Here is a 20,438-nt window from a genome sequence, read left to right as displayed (position 1 = left end):
GACAAAAAAAATAGTGGAGTTTGAGAAGACCATTTTACAGCTTGTTTGGACAAAAACAGCTCAATTGTAGTGTAACTCCGGCCTTTTCGATTGATTAGTGATGGATTGGAAGAAAGGGGGGGGATTTCAGGTTTGATGGAAGGGTGAATGCAAATTGAAAAACTACACAACTCCAAGAATTAATGCATGAGGGAGTGTGGTTGTTGGAAGAGAAAAGCCTGCAACAGCTCTGTGTGCGTTCGCCAAGTTTGAACCTTGTGACATATTGATCACTTATACAGACATCATTTTGGATAACATTTCCAAGTGATGTGTGAAAGCGTTTTTTCTGTGACTTACTGAAATAAAAGATGAGCGTGATCCTCCCGCATATCATCTGCTGCCCGGCTGTTTTTGCCTTGACACCATACGGCTTTTATAAATATTCCATTTACTCAGCTTGCTCGTAGGTGTGTGTGGCAAAGGAGATTTCGCCAAACAGAAATGGTCTCTGTGAAAGAATTAAAAGATTTAACCGTGCACAAAACGGGAAGTCAAACGCCTCGAGTGAGGCTGTTGAGATTCAAGGTTTTTTTCCCTGCTTAACTGTCAGTTTTTCTTGGCATTTTCTTTCTGTCTCTCTCCCTCTTTCTCTATTTCTTTACACTTGCACACACACATGCACACACACACACATGGCATGCTTATTATTGCTGCAAATAAAATGGACTGCACACCAAAATGCACACTGACCAATCATTTTTTATTGTTAAAGTGGGCTATGGCTCGAATCCACGGTATGGTATCAAAATAGTTTTTAAAGCCAGAGTTAGGGTTTCATGATTGGATTCGCCATTAAAATGTGTGTTTTGTGTTCTAAGGCACAGACAGGGTTTGGAAGTAGGATTTCAAGTCAGAGCAATGGTTTCACGTCAGGGTTAAGGTTTCAAACTTGGCCAAGGCTCAATACAACATCAGATGTGTCATGTTTGCATCATATTATGCTCTGTGTATGAACAAAATGCAGTTAAATCATTTACAAACTAGGCAGCAGCCAATGACTTCACAAGTGGCATTCATTTGATGAAGACATATGCTGACCCTACGAGTTGTTGTTCGCCTGAATCAACCCTCCCACCACCACCACCACCATCTTCTTTTATTTCATTTTTATTTTGTTGTCAATTAAAAGGTCTCCCACTGGTATTAGCCGGCCTGCTAGTGGGTGCTATATTATCAATGTGCAGTGGTCTGAGATCAGCCACCCAGTCAGTGTGTGTCTTACTTGTGCAGTTTACCCCTGTGCATCTCTCTGAAGATTGATACCAAGCAAACTATCGTCAAGGCTGATTCGTCCATTCTCCCCGCCAGCTTCTTTGACTTTGATTGAGTCGCGCGATGAACAAAAAGCCGACCGACTTGTTTTCCCACCACCGCGGATGCCAAGTGGCGCTTCAAATTGGCGAGGCTTTTATTGCTGAAGCCAGGGCTTTTGTAGGCCGCCATACATTCTGCATCTCCCATGCGAGAGGGGAATACGCGGGATTGGGCTGTCAAGATCACTGAGGCAGAATGATGGCTGTGGGTTTGCAGCAGTCTTAGCAGCCGCTTTGTAATTGGGAACAGTCTGAGATGAAGCCACATGCTTGTGGGCAAAAAAAAGACATACATTAACTATGCTAAAAAAAAGACATACATTAACTATGCTATTATAAACCCCCCAATTGGACAAAAATCATCTGTTTCCAATAAATAACAGTGATTCCATCATAGATGTGTTGTATTACAAATTGTGTGTTAAATGTGAAGGGTGGAAATGAGGGTTTCAAGATGGGGGTTGGGATTGAGCCTCAATCCTGACTTCAAGGGTTGGGTTAAAAGAAGGTTTCAAATAACTATTTGATTGCCTTGAGACCAATTCAGAGTGTGTTCCAGCCTGAGGACAGCTGGGATGGGCTCCAGAATTCTCACAACCCCTTTAATCATAACCAGTCACGGAAAAGGATAGGTAGTTATCAAGCCAGAGTTTAGATTTTAAATCAATGTGAGAGGTTGAAATTAAGCCTCGGAATTTGTTTTAGGTTTTCATAGTAGGGCTTCAAATCAAGGTTAGCGTTTAAAATCATATTTAAACTATGATCGTTTGTTTCACACAAGCGTTAGGGTTTCAAATGTGGTTTTGAAGACAAGGTTTGGCTTTCAAACTAGGATTAGGAATTCAAAGTAGGGTTTTAAGACTGGGTTGAATTGCAAACCAAATTTTAACTAATTAGTCAAGTCTTTGCTAAAATTTGCCAGTCAGTTATTTTTCAAATTGAAGTTCAAATTGTGGGCTAATATTTTTAAGCAAGGATTTAGAATACATTTAGGTTTTCAAGTCCTGGTTAGGAATTTTAAGTTGAGTTTCAAGTCAGGGAAAGGGTTTTGTATTGTATTGGATTTCATTTGCCTTTATTAGTCTCACAGTGGAGAAATATACATTTGTATTGAAGGAATGAAAGTAGAAAAACAAAATACATGAGCTGCTGTACTACTATACTGTACTTTTACAACAGTGCAAAGCTTTATATTTTAGGTTTCAAGGTTGTGTCACCTTTGGAAAGTCAACTTTAAAGATTAGAGCTTGAAGCCTTGGTCAAATGTCCCCTGGACTCTCCAAAATGAAAGCTTTCACTTTCCTACATTAATCATCATGATCCATGTACACTTTGAAAAATGCTTCTGACATTTTCACCTTTATTATTTTGTGTTTTTGCTGTCACCTTCAATGCTTCTACAATTCAATATCAACACGAGCAAAACAGCTCTGAATTTAGGATTTCTTTTGAGTGTTGTGGCTCATTAGCATATCATCAACACGACCTCTAATGACAACAACGAGCATTGTTGTGAGACTCAAGTGCAAATTTGCATTTTTTTTTTTCACTTCCTCACTGCCGCCACGACAGTTAGTCCAGAAATGAAAAACTAAATGAACCGACACATCAACATCGTCTCATTTACATTGCACATTGACAGACTTTTTGACTGCAGTGCACTGTGTCAAAACGGCAATTCCAAAAATACTGGAGAGGAGCCACCAGCCCACCACATTATGATATTTCCAAAATAAAATTCCACCCTTTCTTACCCAAATGTTTAATTCGTTAATATTACTATTTTACCATAGTTTGCGCGTTGACCTCGTATTACAGAGGTTGTGGGTTCAATCCCGGCTTTGGTCTCCCTGTGTGGAGTTTGAATGTTCTCTCTGGGCCTCAGTTTACTTTGGAAAATGTATGGCAGGCTGGTTTAGGGTCTCCCCAAAGACACCTGGGATAGGCTTCAGCATCATTGTGTGGATAAAGCAGGTCGGAAATTTTGATGGATGGATGTTACTGTTTATATAAAATAGAGGAACGTGGATGGGAAAATGGATGTTATATTTCAGTTCCCACTCAGCGAAGGTGTGGATGTGGGTGTGAATTGTTGTTTGTCTCTATGTGTGCCATCTCATGTTATTTATTTATTTATTTGTTTTACATTAGGTTATTTTTAGTTAAACTTTACGTGTAAAGTGGTTGTATAGAAAAAAAAACTGGAATGGAACTGATGGCATAAATGTAAAAAGAGTACAATCTTTGTTCATATTCCTGTAATTGATCGAATGGCGTCTGAAGTTAATTTGTCCCTTGGGGTGAGTGTGAGCCTGGATGCTTGTTCGACTATTTGTGACCCCCAATCACCTGGCGAACAGCTTCGTGTGTCCCCTGCCTACTCCACAAATACAACTCAAATAGGCTCCAGGACCCTCTGTGACCCTTGTGAGGATAAAGCTTCTCACAAAATGGATCATTTGTAGCTATCTTGTTCTTTCTCAAGGGCTGTTACAACATAACCATCAATCCCAGTTCACATTGACTGTTTTATCATATTAATTTTATATTTTTATATTTCTTGTGTATATTCCTGTACATGTCTGAACGTGATATTTATTTATTTATTTATTTATTAACTCAATGTAAAATTCTAATAATTCTATATATTTCTTCAATGAAAAGTCCCCACTAACTTTGAGAAGAGGAATATCATTCATTCTAAAACGGAACATTCCTTATAACTATTCCCTATCATGATTGAACTTTGTATGAACCTTTTTGATTGTGGATTATTTCTCGTCAACCTGTTCATGTCTATTGTTCAAGGTTGCAGCTGCCAGGAATTACATTCAACCGTTGCTTCACAAATACGTATTAACACACTTTTGCTATGTTGCCAAAAAGCCAGTGAACGTTGGCAAAACAAGCTCTGGCGGGAACTGACAGCCCATCTTGAAGCCGTAATGTTCCATTATTGCATGTGGCAATGCACCCGTAGTACCTCTCCCCAGATGTTATTTCGATGGCTTGCAATAAACTAATGAGGAGTCATATTTATGAGACATTTTTATGTATCCTCGTGACATGTCACACTTTAGGGAAATTCAGGCCACTTACCGTTTATAAATAGGGCGAAGATGCAACCATAATGCAAAAGCGGCGCATTCGGATTAATGTAGTGTTTAGCCGCGCAGCCACTGTATCACCCCGCGAGCAGATTACAAAATGCCCGCTGTTAATATTCAATTAATCTAACTGCATATTATTGGTTGCTGGCCAGTACAAAAAAAAACAGACGGCAATAGCAGAAAACTGTCGGTGGAAAAACAAGAATGCTTTGGAGCTTACAAATATATGAAGGACAAGTCAGTTCAAGCACAATCCTTGCAAGTGCCACAGGTTGTCGGACACTTCAGATCCACCTAACTTCTCGGTTCAGCCCATCCATCAGTATGGCCTTCCATCCTGCTGAGGCTGAAGAGAAATATTTGCACATGGCCTTGAGCTGCCTATTAATTAAGCGGCCTCATTTACACTTGATTGATAAACTGCTCTTAGTCGCCTGGGCGCACTAACGATTTCAAGTGGCGGGAGCAGATGAGGGGGGTCTCAAAGATGGGAGTAGGGTTCGCGTGAAAGTCATCGCACGCTATCAGAAATATCTCGTTTGAGTCACTGAAGTTTTATTATCGTCAGCAGGTTGAACGCTGAACTCTTCTTGGGATGACTATTGTAGTTAATGAAGGAAAATATATATATATATATATATATATATATATATATATATATATATATATATATATATATATATATATATTGCATTGTTATATTTAACTAAAGTTTTTTTTCCTTCATTAACTACAATAGTCATCCCAAGAAAAGTTCAGCGTTCAATCTGCTGTATATATATATCTATATATATATAGATATATCTATCTATATATATATATATATATATATATATATATATATATATATATATATATATATATATATATATATATATATATATATATATATATATATATATACAGTAAAGTCTCGTTATATCGATATTCAAGGGAGTCCGAAAAAATATCGATATAACCGGGACTATCGATATATCCGACCCTGTTTGCATGTAATTTTCTCCGTGCGTGCATAGAAATAGTATCGATATAACCGGGACTATCGATATATCCGATATCGATATAATGAGACTTTACTGTATATATGTAGATAGATAGATAGATAGATAGATAGATAGATAGATAGATAGATAGATAGATAGATAGATAGATAGATAGATAGATAGATAGGTAGGTAGGTAGGTAGGTAGGTAGGCAGGCAGGCAGGCAGGCAGGCAGACAGACAGACAGACAGACAGACAGACAGACAGATAGATAGATAGATAGATAGATAGATAGATAGATAGATAGATAGATAGATAGATAGATAGATAGATAGATAGATAGATAGATAGATAGATAGATAGATAGGGGCGAACGGACAGACGGATAGATAGCAAGATGGGTGGATGGATCGATAGCAAGACGGACGGACAGACAGACAGACAGACAGACGGGCGGGCGGACGGGCGGACAGATAGCAAGACGGATGAATGGATAGATAGCAAGACGGATGGACAGATAGATAGCAAGACGGGTGGATGGAAAGATAGCAAGACGGATGGATCGATAGATAGCAAGACGGATGGATCGATAGATAGCAAGAAGGATGGAGCGATATATAGATATGTGTGTGTCTCTGTGTGTGTGTGTGCGCGCAACATCGTTACATGATGAAATGAATAATTAATGGGCTTTTTCCAGTGCCGTAAAGGGTAGAAATTCAGTTTTTGTTCCTTAGATTAATTCATGTGTTCTTGTTCATGTATTAATTAACTTTAATCAATCAAAAATGAGTCACATGCACAAAACTTCAACAAGTCATGGTGCCGTTAAGGCTTGCAACGTCCAGTAGTTACTTTGAAGCCTGCAGTACAAGTGCAATTACACCCCAGTTGAAGTAATGTTGGAAACGCCCCACCTCTTCCTAATACAGGTGCTTTAAAGGTTATCTCTTTTTCAGAATCACAAATGTCGCGAGTGCGCTATTAGCTGAAAGTCAAGTTGCCCTTTTGAAAAGGAGATGATTTGCGCACGCCACTGCCGAATGAAAGCCAACTGACTCCCCAAGTCGAACCAAGAAGTTAGGAGATAAATGATTGAACTCTTGAGTGCTCACATACACTTCAATCTCTCTCTTAGTATTCCACCTCACGTGCAAACAGTCTATAACATCCAGTAACTTACATTTCCATAGTTCCTTCCAAACAAAAAATAGGATATTTTTTTTTCTCTCAAGAGAAAACAATTGCAATTCGCTCTCTTTAGACAAACATGTAAAGAAGTAATCCACAGTCAAAACATGTACGCAATTATATCACAGCAATACACTTGGTTATTGATGCACAGTTGAAGCTAGTAATCACTGTCCAACATTGTATTTTAATTTTCTTCCATTGATAAAGACACTTCAGAAGAACATCCAATTAGCCCAGTGGTGCAAGAAGAAAACCCAAAATGGCACAAACAAGACACACCTGGCGGAATGGAAGTCGATGGACCATTACACACAAAATTCACGCCAGGCTCCTGATAATGCATGTAATTAGATTGGTTACTGCGAGTGCCTAAACGGTTGGGTAATGAAATGCAGGATTTGGATAAGAATTCAGGCGCTGGATTTCGAAAAGGCTGATCTGGGCAAATTCCACCCATGTATGTATGGCTCTTGCATTAACAAGTCATTAGGCCAACTCTGTGAATGGTCGATTCGGTTCAAACCGCAGCAGAAATGAAAAGAAAAATGTGACAGGAAAAGGATTCTTCATGTTAGATGTCCAAATAGTTTAGTGGCTCCCCTGGAGTCTTTGTTAAACCAGGTTCAAAAGGCAAAGTTCATTGTCAACCTCAATGTACGTCCCACTTTACTTGTCTGTTTCAGACAATGTAAAAACAATGCAGGAAACTAAATGTCGCTTGAGATCCCAAAACTGCAATTAGTCTTCACAAAAAAATAGATAAAGAAATAATAAAAATACAGTATGTTGACATCTCTACTTATAGTATGCCTACATTGGCCTCTGAAAATATTGCAAATGTGTCATGGTTTGCGAGGTGGTGATGGCGGGTGCGGATCCCAAAAAGCAGGCAGGAGGGAGCAGGAGGTTGTTTGACAAATTGTATTAAAATAAAGTCAGCAGGAACAAAATGTAAAACATCAAAATCATCTAAATGGAAAAAATACAAAGTAGCAAAAGACGACCAAAAGTAAAAGTCCGCCAAGGTTAAACAAACACATACACAATGCATGCAGCAACCAAGCAGCAAAAAAACAATGAACCGGCACCGGATGGTCGTGCCAGGTGTCCTTTTAAGTGTCAATATTATCTCTATCTCTATCTCTTGGTCGAATGTACGCTGGCGCGCTTTTGGCTGCCGCTGTTCGCCCGCAAACATTTTGGCTTCTTTTTGTTTTTTTACGATTCCTGTACCACTGGAAATACTCGACAGTCACCAGAGGAACTTATGGTCGAACTCCAATCCGCTTTGGCTGTCGGATCGTCTCGTGATTCCGGTCGTTTATCCGGACCGCGAACGAGAACACGGACGAGAACACGTACGATCTCCACCCACCTGTACCCGCTGTTGAGGGCTAACCTGGGCGCTGCCTGTCTCTGGACGTTGCTGGTTGCTATCATGTCGCTCCTCCAACGACCCGTTGGACGGCTGCAGTACTTGCCGTCAGAGCTGCTTGAACTCCGCTCCCGGTGGACGAGCGTGCCACAGGCGATTTTCCGATTCCCGGAAATCGCTCGCCGCCCTTCCCGGAGGTATATCCACCGCGGATCACGTCGAGACTTTCACCTCGACGACTCCAAGGATATCACCTCCCTGTGGTCATCTTTCCGCCGGCCACGCAGAGGTTACAGCCGCTCCGTGCAACACCGTGTGTTGGCCGGCCTGGCTAGGTCGGCCAATACCCCTCAAAATGACACCACCAGCGTCACTTTCGGCCTCCTGAACATCCGCTCGCTTACGGGTAAGGGTTGTCTTATCCAAGACATCCTTAGTGACCGTAAGCTGGACTTCTTCTGTTTGAATGAGACCTGGCAAACGGCGGGGGACTTTTCCGAGTTGAACGACACGACGCCACCTGGGTTTGTTTACCTCTCAAAACCCCGCCTCTCGGGCCACGGAGGAGGTCTCGCGATATTTTACCGCGAGATCTGGAAAGTCACTCAAGTACCAGTCCCGGAAACTCTCTCATTTGAATGCCTTGCGTGTCAAATTTCTGGTCCATCTCCCACAGTTATAGCCACTGTATATCGTCCCCCTAAACCACATCGTGACTTTTTAAAAGACTTCTCAGCCATCCTCACACACCTCTCCACTCTGTCACCAAATATTATCATCCTTGGGGACTTCAACATACACATTGACAATTCCACCCATCCAAGACTTTATTTCCTCATTGGAGAGTTTTGGCTTACACCGATTCTCTGATTTCCCCAAGCATATAAAAGGGCATACCCTGGACTTAATATGCTGCTGTGGTTTTACTCCCGCCAACTGCACAGCAAACGAACTGCCTGTAACGGACCATTTCCTTGTCTCATTTAACGTTCCCATCACACTCTCTCTCCCCAAGCCACCGCGCATCATCACTTATCGGAACATCCAATTGACATTGACACTGTCACCCTCACTGCAATGGCTGCCAACCTCAAACCGGACTACAACTCCCGTCCTGATGAACTTGTTTCCCAATACAACATGGACCTTGCACACATGCTCAACACCCTTGCTCCTGTTAAATCCCGGTCAGTCCAATTCACTCGATCCGCCCCTTGGTTCACCGCCCAACTCCGCTCCACCAAGGCGAAAACTCGGCAGCTGGAAAGACTTTACAGAAAGACCGGCCTCACCACCCATCAGGACATGTACTCAGCTCACCTCACCCACTACAAGGACTCTATCACACGCGCAAAATCGGAATACTATTCTGGACTGATTGATGCTAACAGTGGGAATTCACGGACTCTGTTTTCCCTATACAACAAAATCATTCAACCCCCTATCTCTCTCCCCCCACACTTTCACTCCTCAGACACCTGCAACGCACTACTTCTGTTTTTCACTGAAAAGATCAACAAGATCCACCAGCACCTCGGCTCCTCTGTATCCCCCCCTCCCCCAACCTTCCTACTCCCTATCAACTGCTGTCGTCTTTTGAACTCCCTCATCCCTCCTTACTTTCTGACCTCATCACCAAGTCCAAGAATTCCACCTGTCAACTTGACCCCCTCCCTACTGTCCTCATCAAATCTTGTCTACCTGCTCTCCTCCCTTTTATTTCAGCTATTATTCACTCCTCACTGTCCACTGGAATTGTTCCTGTCCCTCTTAAAACCGCAGCTGTAACACCAATCCTGAAAAAACTTGGTTCAGATCCCAATGATTTCAATAACCTACGTCCAATTTCGCATCTTCCATTTATCGCTAAAATTCTCGAAAAAACCGTCACCTGTCAACTCCACTCTCACCTCACTCACAATAACCTCTACGAACAATTCCAGTCTGGTTTCCGTCCCCGCCACAGCACTGAATCAGCCCTCATAAAAATCACGAACGACCTTCTCATAGCAGCAGATACCGGCTCCCTCTCTATTCTCATCCTTCTTGATCTATCTGCGGCCTTTGACACCATTTCTCACCCCATCCTGCTCAACCGACTCTCCACTCTAGGCGTGACACACACCCCACTCAGTTGGTTTCACTCCTACCTCACTGGCCGCTCACAGTTTATCCAAATTACCTCATTCACTTCACGGTCCTCCCCTGTGTCTTCTGGTGTGCCCCAAGGTTCTGTCCTGGGGCCCCTTCTCTTTATTATATACCTTCTTCCCCTTGGTGATATCTTCCGCAAATTTGGAATTCATTTTCACTGCTTCGCGGATGACACCCAGCTCTACCTCTCCAGTAAACCCGACGCCTCTCTTCCACCTGCATCCCTTTCACTTTGCCTCTCAGAAATCAAATCCTGGTTTTCTCATAACTTTCTCAAACTAAACAGCGAAAAAACTGAACTTCTCCTTGTCGGTTCAAAATCCACCCTTCACAAATCAAACAGTTTCTCTCTCACCATTGACAATTCTACCGTGTCCCCCGCCCTTCAGGTTAAGAGCCTGGGTGTCATCCTTGATAGCACACTATCTTTTCACTCCCACATAAATAACATAACCCGGTCTGCATATTTTCACCTCCGCAATATCAATCGTCTCCGTCCCTCTCTCACCCCTCACACCACTGCTATCCTCGTCCACAGTCTCGTCACCTCCCGTATCGATTATTGTAATTCACTTCTTTTCGGGGTCAATCAAAAATGTCTCCATAAACTCAAACTAGTCCAAAATTCCTCAGCCCGGATCATCACAAAAACCCCCTCATTTCACCACATCACCCCTGTCCTCCAACAGCTCCACTGGCTCCCTTTTAAACTCCGTATTGAATTCAAGATACTTCTGTTTACATTTAAAGCCATCCATAACCTTGCCCCCCCCTATCTGTCTGACCTAATTCAAATCTCCGTTCCTACTCGGGCCCTCAGATCCTCTTCCTCCCTCCACCTCTACACGCCCTCTGCCCGTCTCACAACGATGGGGTGCAGAGCTTTCAGCCGCTCCGCTCCTAAACTCTGGAACTCACTTCCACCCAACATCCGCAACATTGACTCCCTTCCTACTTTCAAATCTCACCTGAAAACCCACCTCTTTAAACTTGCTTACATGGTCTAATTTATTATGCTGTTTTATTATTTATTGCTTTATGCATGATTTTACTATTTTGTGTGTTGTCTTTGTTGTAAAGTGTCCTTGAGTGTTCAGAAAGGCGCTTGTAAATTAAATGTATTATTATTATTATTATTATCAATGATTAAACGACCAGCACCTGCGAGGCTGCAGGCAGGGCTGACGTCGCTACCCGCTGGTCGCCAATCTGATCGGGACGACCAGCACCTGTGCAGGTGTAGGCGGGGCCGACAGCGCCCCCCCGTTGGTCGCCAACCAGATCATGACAAAATGTTTCCCCAAAATTTCAGATTTCATGGCCAATAGTTGTATGCCTCACCATAGAAACGCACACTAGCTTAGGTCACTGCATGTGGAAAATACCAAGTATTAGGGTGACCGTGAAATGTTTAAGTGTTTTAGACTAACCCGTGTGCAGCAGCATGACAGTGACCTTGGCTCGCTTCTTCCAAATTCGTACATGAGGGATCTTAAATCGTGTTCACTAGAGGCCACTGTCCTACCTATGTTTCACGTCTACCTACTCCAACATACCTGATGCATAAATACAGTAAAGTCTCGTTATATCGATATCGGATATATCGATAGTCCCGGTTATATCGATACTATTTCTATGCACGCACGGAGAAAATTACATGCAAACAGGGTCGGATATATCGATAGTCCCGGTTATATCGATATTTTTTCGGACTCCCTTGAATATCGATATAACGAGACTTTACTATATATATATATATATATATATATATATATATATATATATATATATATATATATATATATATATATATACATACATATATATGCCGTAGACAGATGTTCTAGGATCGCGATGGAGAAACCTGAAAAAGCTGCATTGGAATTATTGATCCACAGTAATTATGCCCCGTTCTAACAAGGCTGCCCATTACGTTGATTGCTAAGTCGGTTGCGAGGCCCGGAGATGGAATAAAAAATAAATAAATAAATAAATACAGACAAACAAACATTTGTATATCTCTGTGCATGTTAGTTTTTGTTTTGTGTTGGCATGGCATGCATTTGTGATCTAAAAGTCAATCTTGGGTTATAAAAGTTTGGGCCCACACGGCTTTAAACAAATATTTTAACCAATATGTACCAAAGCGGGTGTCATGTCATTGAAGTGTCATTTCTTTCGCAAAAGTAGAAATAAAATTGACCCCCGATGCAAATAACTGTGCCTCTTGACTTAAGTGTGGACTTTATAGTCCAAAATAGACTCTCCCCTTATCACTCTGCTGCTCCCATGCGCTTGCATATGATGTTGGCGTGAAAGGGTAATTCTGTGTGTTTGCAGGCGACAAGATGAGCAAGTCCTTTGGGGTGTAATATGGTGTTTTGCTGCATTAGGACGCCATTCAAACAGCCACCCCAAAGGAGATTTGCGTCTCAGTATTACTGTGGAGCTGCAAATTGGTGAAATTGGTCCAGTGACGTGCAGTCAGGGGAGGCAGGTGAGGCAGTGCCTCACCTGCCATCATGGAAATATCAAATGAAAAACCAAATTAAACGGTTATATTTATTTAGTGATTTGTACTTTAAAGTTCTTTTCCATTTAATTTCACCATTTTTGGACTTTTTTTTCAAAATCGCTGAATTTTCACATTTACTGTTCAAATACAAAGTAGAGATGAGCAGTGACGCAGCAGCTGGCTGAGCCTCACAATGGACTGCGCAATGACTATGCCAACTGTGCTGGCTTGTTCTGCAGTAAAACCGCATTGCTGTCCCTCTGCATATCGCTAATAAAGTGTTCAAACACTTTTAGTATATGAACTAAATTTCTGCAGTAGATGTAGAGTCACTTTACATTATAAACACTGTACTACAGTGTTTATTTTATTTTATTTTTATCAAAACTGTGTGCATAGGTGAGGCACACAGTTCTCCTGCCTCATGACAGGGGGCGCTGGTGATTACAGAGATTCTTCTTGCGCCTGCTCGGCTGCAGAATAATAGAATTAGTGAGAGCAGTGAGAGAGACAGTAAACAGTTAGCAAGTTAAGTGCAACCATCCAGTCATTTTTTCATGTTGCTTGGCCTTATTTTCAGAATGGAGGATTACATATCTAAATTGAAAGAAATAGAGAGACTTTTAAAACTGAAGAACGATACGGAAGGCTTCTACAAAGAAGTTACCGATGCCTTTCTTCAGAAGGAGCGGCGCATGGACTTTATTTATAAGTAAAGGTAACACGATATTTTTTTAAATTATTTTTAATTGTTTTTTTCTATGCTACAGTTTATATAAAGAATGCTGACATGACATTTTAAACAAAACACATTAACTGTTGCCAATAAATACTCTGTAGAGTTCATGTTTGTAAATCTGACTGTGATGACGTCAGTGCCTCACCAGCCATGAACCTCACCGCACGTCACTGCTGACAACATTGTTTGCTTACGAACTAGCTTTTGTGGCAATTTTAGTCATGTCAATGTGACAAAACATAGCAACTTGAATTGGCGGGTTATGTTCCCATACAAATGTCAAGAAACACAGCATTAGGTGGATTTACACAATCTAAATAAAGTGGCACCTTGACTTACATGCTTAATTCGTACCCTGACCATGTTCGTAACTCACCGAGTTTCATCAATAAAATTAAGTGAAAAGTCACACCAATCCATTCCAGCCTGATTATCCTTGACTGAAAAATACAATGTCAGCCAATCGCAGGAAGGACAAACATCCTCCATAATATTTTTTTGTATTTAAATACAGTATTGCAGGGATCAGAGCGGGTCACAAATCTTGCACTCATATTTTTCCCTCAAGGAGCTGGCGGCCTGTCACAATCACACACATTGAAACAGTAAATGGTTTGTACGCAAAATGTGAGCCTCTTCACTGGTGTCTGATTGCAAGGCTTCATGAAATCAGCAAAGTCACACTTGCACTGAAAGGGCTGGCACTCAACGCTCTCTCTTCCTCTCCTCTCTTTCTCTCCCCTTTCTCTCTCTCTCTATCTCTGACACACACACACACACACACACGCACGCACGCGCACACACACACACACACACACACACGCACGCACACACAAATACGTCATATCCACATGTACACATGACATCTTTCTCCTTGCACAATAGAAATAAACAAATAGTTGCAGTACGACTAGAAATAAAAAAAATAGGCGGACTAGCACATGAACACATTATCGATATGTCATAATACGCTATCACAGTCAAAATTGATGAACCAACAACAAATAATACATCCAAAATCCTGTTTGGAAAATTTCATGTCTAAGGATCACAACTATTCTTGCCCATAAATCATAGTAATGTACCTTTTCATAATAATAATACCATTTTTTAAATATTTACAAGTGCCTTTCAAAAATTTCAGGGACACCTTGAGCTACATGTGTACCTTTGTCATGTAATGAAGCAGGTGGTTCCTGCCCAAAATAAATAAAACTTTACATTGTATAAGGTTAAAATAAACAAATAAATAAAAATTAACACAATGCTCACATGGTTCATGTTATGTAATTAATGTGGCATCTCCTCCCATGACTTTTTATGACAACCACGACTTTGCACAACAGAAATAAAACTTGAACGAATGAGAATGGTATGACATTAAACTTTAGAGCATTTATTGGGGGGTGTCTCAGTGGTCGTGGTCTTCCCCCAACGCTAAGGTTGGGGTTTTGAGCCAAGGCCATTTGCAAGCCGGTCGAGGTGTCCTTGAGCAAGATACTGAACCCACAGTAGCTCCTGATGTCATTGGTAGGTGAATAAGGTCACAGTATTTGACTACCAATGGGAGAAAAGCACTATTTAAAACAAACAGCCCATTTACAATTTACATTAACAAGCTTAAGACTTCTGAAATACATATTGCATATTTCCTATATAGTTGGTTCATTTAAATTGAGTTATTCTTCGACTTTTTATGTGTATATTTGTATCTAAGTAAATAATTGGATAATGTATTGTTAATAAAAAAGGAAACATCTAATATTTGGATGAAAAAATAGTTGCATGTTTTAAATGACATTAATTATAACTGTTGACACTAAAATTAATATTGTTTAATTACAACTGAAATAACTAATTTTACATCAAATTTGGACACATTTTGTCTGAATTGTGAAACATATTTAAACATTGATTGGACATCTTTCCTGATAAAAAATGAACTCTTGCCCTGAGCTGCTACCCCAGTATAAGGTAAAAATACACTCAAACACACACGCGCACACACACGCACACACACACACACACACACACACACACACACACACACACACACACACACACACACGCACACACACACACACACACACACACACACACACACACACACACACACACACACACACACACACAGGGCACATTGACGACATAACTGAGAAAGCTACTGTAAACATTATTCATGACAACTGGCACCTTGCCCAATATAAATCAACAGGAACACTGACAGACAGACAGTGAGGACAGAAAGGGGGGAAACAGACAGGTGAAGAGACAAGATGGGCACATGGAGTCTGGTGACTACTCCGCAACCCACAGATGGTCGGCTGTATTCTAACAGCCGTGCATGCTGATGGGCTTGGAGGCGAGGCATTGAGTGAAAATGAGGCACTTCTTCACCCCCACCCCATCTCTCCTTATTCGTTTAACATGAAGATGAATATCACTTCCTCCCTCCCTGGCACTGCTTGCCCCAGTTCAACTGAGTACACCATTTGGCCTTGGAACAATAGGGGGCGAATGGTTCAGCAATAATGTCATTTAAAACATGCATGGTTCAGCAAGAACCACCTATCGCACCACTCCTGTTGCAATATATCAATATGCCTTTCTTGATACTTGCACTATGTACAGTTTTTTTATGAAAGTTTTGCACATTTACATTTGCACAGTACACAGTTGACATTTTTATTATGCTTTTGTTATGCTTAGAATATCTTGTTTTCTATCCTTTCACCCCCCACCCTATCCCCTTTCAATTTGCTGCTGTGGACTGCAAATTTCCCCATTGTGGGACGAATAAAGGTTTTCTTATTCTGATTATCCTCGTAGCCGTTTCCTGCCAACCTCAATACGATCTAAGAGACTACTCTGTGACCCCTCTGAGCCAGTATTATGTGCAGCAGAACACAAACAAGAATACTGCTGGTGTGCGTGACTGTGAGTGTGCATGTGCGTGCACTGAACGAGGGAGACGGAGGCCACGGATGATGCTTAGACTTGAGGAAAGATGAAGGCAAACAGCAATAAAACTTCTTCACATTGTACACACTCAACCTTCAAGGACTCCATGCCTTCAAAGTGACCCCTGCGCCCCCAAAAGATGTCAACCCACTTCTCAATGCCCACCCCCCTGTGTTTAAAATTAGAAAAAAAAGAGTTAAAACCAAAGATTCAACAGGAGCGGATCAGGTCAAAAATTAGGAATATATGTACTATTGATGTGAATTTAAATTTAATCAAAAAGTAATTGTTTATCACATATATAGGCAAATATTTGTAATGATTGTCTGCAGTTAAAATCTCTGATCTCTAATTTCAGCCTCTCAACAAAAATTATTTTTTGGGGGTTTGTAGTTCATCAATACAGACGGGTTTTCTTTTGTATACATCAAAATAAGAAATTTTTAAACATAAGCTTTTATTTTGGAAAACAACTAGTAAATGAAATGAATAAGTTTAATGAGGACATTGTCCATTCCAACAATATCACATAAACAACAACAACTATAGACCAAACAAGGCGAACCATTTCTGGAGACGCATTTCAACTGTTAAAATGCAAAACATTATAATTAGAGTACAGACTGTGTTCGTCATCCCAAGATTTTAAACAACTTGCTCCTGTCTTATCTACGAAATACTGAAAATGGAGTTCTCCTAGCTCAATGCTGTCAGACTGAATGCGAACTAAATGTTTATGTTACCGCATTTCCAATGTTACAATGGTGGGTTGTGAGGTCAATGACACAGCCAGCTTCCAAATGCTGCTTTGCCTGAGCAAAAAAAGGTTTGATAATGGTTAGTGCATTGACTTGTTTAGCGGTGCTTCCTGATATTTTGTGTCCGGGTGTGAACCTAGGATAAGAGTGCTTTATCAATAAACTAAACATATCGTACCATCGGAATCAAAATGCGAGGCTTCACAAATATGTCTTAACAGTAACACAGTGGGCCTTTTAACCACGTAATACCCAATCATTGAAATTATGACTAATACAATGCATAATGGTCTGAAAAATATGGTACTTCACATCATTAAAAGAAAAGACAATAAAATGAAAAATGAGCAAAATAACAAAATACGAAGCACCATATTTTGCGGTGTATAAAGACTTATTTTTTTTCAACAAAAGACCCCGCGTCTTATACGCAGGTGCACCTTATATGTGAAATAAGATTACATTGGTCTCGCAACTACTGTCAGCAGGCACCGACTCCATTTGCCCCTGCAAAAGTAGTGCATAACCCAAGCCTCTTCTGTAGTGCCTTATAATGATGGTGTGTCTTATATTTGGAAAACATTTATAGTTTAATGTTATATTTGGAAAACATTTTTCATTCATTGAAGGTGCGCCTTATATATGAAAACGTTTGAAAATGCACCATTCATTGGGGGTGTCCCTTATACTAGCTAACTACAATTCCTAAAAGAGCATATTGGGGAAACATTTTGGGAAACTTTTAAAATGCTTAGAAACAACTCAATCATAGAAAAAGAAAAAAAAATATTTAAAATAATTTACACTTTATTTCGTCTGTGTAAGCTCTCAGTCGTACAGGAGTGGTCCATCGATGAGAAGGTTTCTTCAGCCGTCATCTGTACAAAAGTGAAGGTTTTCGGACGTTTCGCCTCCTATCCAAGAGGCTTCATCAGGAGAGCACTCACTAACTGTGGGTACCCTCAGTGGTCATTCAACAAATGTCAGAAAGAAAGAATAGCGAACGAAACCAATAATTCTCAAGATTCTAAAAGGAGAGGAGTAGCAGTACCGTACATTGCAGGAGTTTCGGAAAAATTACAAAGAGTCCTTTGGCAACATAAAATTCCTACTTATTTCAAACCGATAAACACGTTAAGGCAAAAATTAGTGCATCCAAAAGATAGGCTACCAAATGAAAAACAAAGTAAGGTAGTTTATTCCATACATTGTAAGAATGAAAATTGTAAAGAGCAGTACATTGGGGAGACTCAACAAATTCTCAAAAAAAAGACTTTATCAACATCGCAGGGATAATACTAGTGGGCCTCAATCGGCAGTACATTTGCACCTAAAAGCTAGCAACCACTCATTTGACGACAATGAGGTTAAAATCTTAGCGAAAGAACATAGATGGTTTGAAAGGGGGGTAAAAGAGGCGATTCTTATAAAACAACAAAATCCTTCATTAAACCGGTCTGGTGGTGTGAGGTTCAATTTGGATCGTTCATACAATAGCCTGCTCAGGCAAAACAGGTTAGGCAACTTTCGCAATGCTGATGAGGGTCGTTATGCTGATGAGGTGATACCGGGGGGGAGTGGGTGTAATAGGCCAATCGTTAGTCAGGAATGTAGGAACAATCAGTGGGGCCACAGGGGGGGGTCCCGGCCCCCCCCCCCCCCCACCTGAGAGTGGGGACCTATCATAGCTGTGTCCGGCGCCACCAGGTCTGGACATCAGGGATATATAAATGGGGCCGATACGACCAGTCAGACTTTAGTTCGCTGACGAAGCCTCTTGGATAGGAGGCGAAACGTCCGAAACCTTCACTTTTGTACAGATGACGGCTGAAGAAACCTTCTCATCGATTTACACTTTATTGTTATGTATTTGTAAATTTGCATGGACTTTTTGAAACTTGATGGGTCATTCAAAGTCATACTGTTTATTGCAGGGGTCTCCAAAGTCAGTCCTCGAGGGCCACTGTCCTGCCTGATTCATGCTCTCCTAGGAGCAACACACCTGATTCAAATGATCAGCTCATCAGCTAGCTCTGAAACCGCATCAAAATGGTCCTGAAGATTTGAATCAGATGCATTGCTCCTGGGAGAGCTGGAAAACAGGCAGGACTGCAGCCCTTGAGGACCGACTTTGGAGACTCCTGGTTTATTGCTACTGTGCAAGGTGTAACCGTCATTAACTGGCAAGAGGAGCAGTCAAGTTAATTGCTTGACACATACATTGCAAAGTGTGTGCACGTGTGTGTGTGCGTGCGTGTGTGTGTGTGTGTGTGTGTGTGTGTGTGTGTGTGTGTGTGTGTGTGTGTGCGTGTGTGTGTGTGTGTGTGCGTGTGCGTGTGCGTGTGAGAGAGAGAGAGAGAGAGAGAGAGAGAGAGAGAGAGAGAGAGAGAGAGAGAGAGAGAAAAGAGAGAGTGAGAGCGAGAGAGAGAGAGAGAGAGAAACCTAGCATGCCATAAACTTTAAAATGATGGATTATATTTAACCATTCTGTTTCTTTTTATTGTGCAAGGTCTCGGTTGTCTTGATTAACTGGTGCATTTGCATATGATTCATGATACGTACACGACACACTCTGTTTACAACGGACTCTCATAGGTTGGCTCTTTTCAGGATTTTACGACATTCACCAACAAGCGTGATTCCATTTCAAGGGCTGCAGCTCAAATGGACATATATGTCATTTTTCTGACCCTTCGACTGTCTGTTTCCTTTTAGCGCCTTTGCCTCTGCTGGCATGTCATAAAGAAGCACCAGTGTACTCTAGATCTAAGGGGAGGTCCTTGTTTTGGGTCGAATACACGCATTTGTCAGTTTTATGCACCGTCGTATTCCGTTGCCAAACTAGAGTAAGTTGGAACCTGGGTAGCTAGTCCTTTACAGGGTTATTGTAAATTACAACAACAAAAAGTGGTTAGTTTATATCACAGGTGTCAAAGTCAAGGCCCGCGGGCCAAATCCGGCCCGCCACATCATTTTTTTCGGCCCGTGAAAGCAAATCAAACTTGTTAAATTCCATGATGATTGCTAAAATCTGAGCCAAAATTTCATATTTTTGGATGTCAACCACAATAAAAGTCATTATTCTTAACTTCAGATTTGAAAACGAGTTTGTGACGTGTTAAGTGATACAACTCAATTGAAAGAAAGACATATTTACACATTGAGGAGGAAAAGTTTAGTTCGTAGAATATATGCATTTCATTGTGATAGGGTCATAATTGATGAAGCAGGAATCAAAGTAAAAATAAAAAGATTCTTTATCTTTGGGACGGCACAGAGAAGACACTGAGTGCT

At 41.1% G+C, this 20,438-nt stretch overlaps 1 protein-coding gene across 2 annotated transcripts in view; it reads right to left on the bottom strand.

Moving 5' to 3' along the window:
* The window catches only part of LOC148901548 (uncharacterized), an 82,946-nt gene that overhangs the window by 22,636 nt on the left and 39,872 nt on the right, over window positions 1–20,438 (bottom strand). For both annotated transcript variants that reach the window (XR_016117872.1, XM_089017142.1), the window contains exon 3: window positions 340–490. The gene's annotated coding sequence lies outside the window, so the exon portion shown is untranslated. The remainder of the gene's footprint in view (window positions 1–339; window positions 491–20,438) is intronic.

This window comes from Hippocampus bargibanti, linkage group LG02 (genome assembly GCF_051943395.1).
Source record: "Hippocampus bargibanti isolate YZ-2025 linkage group LG02, ASM5194339v1, whole genome shotgun sequence".
NCBI classification, from domain to species: Eukaryota; Metazoa; Chordata; class Actinopteri; order Syngnathiformes; family Syngnathidae; genus Hippocampus; species Hippocampus bargibanti.
This window is presented reverse-complemented; position numbering and strand designations above follow the sequence as displayed.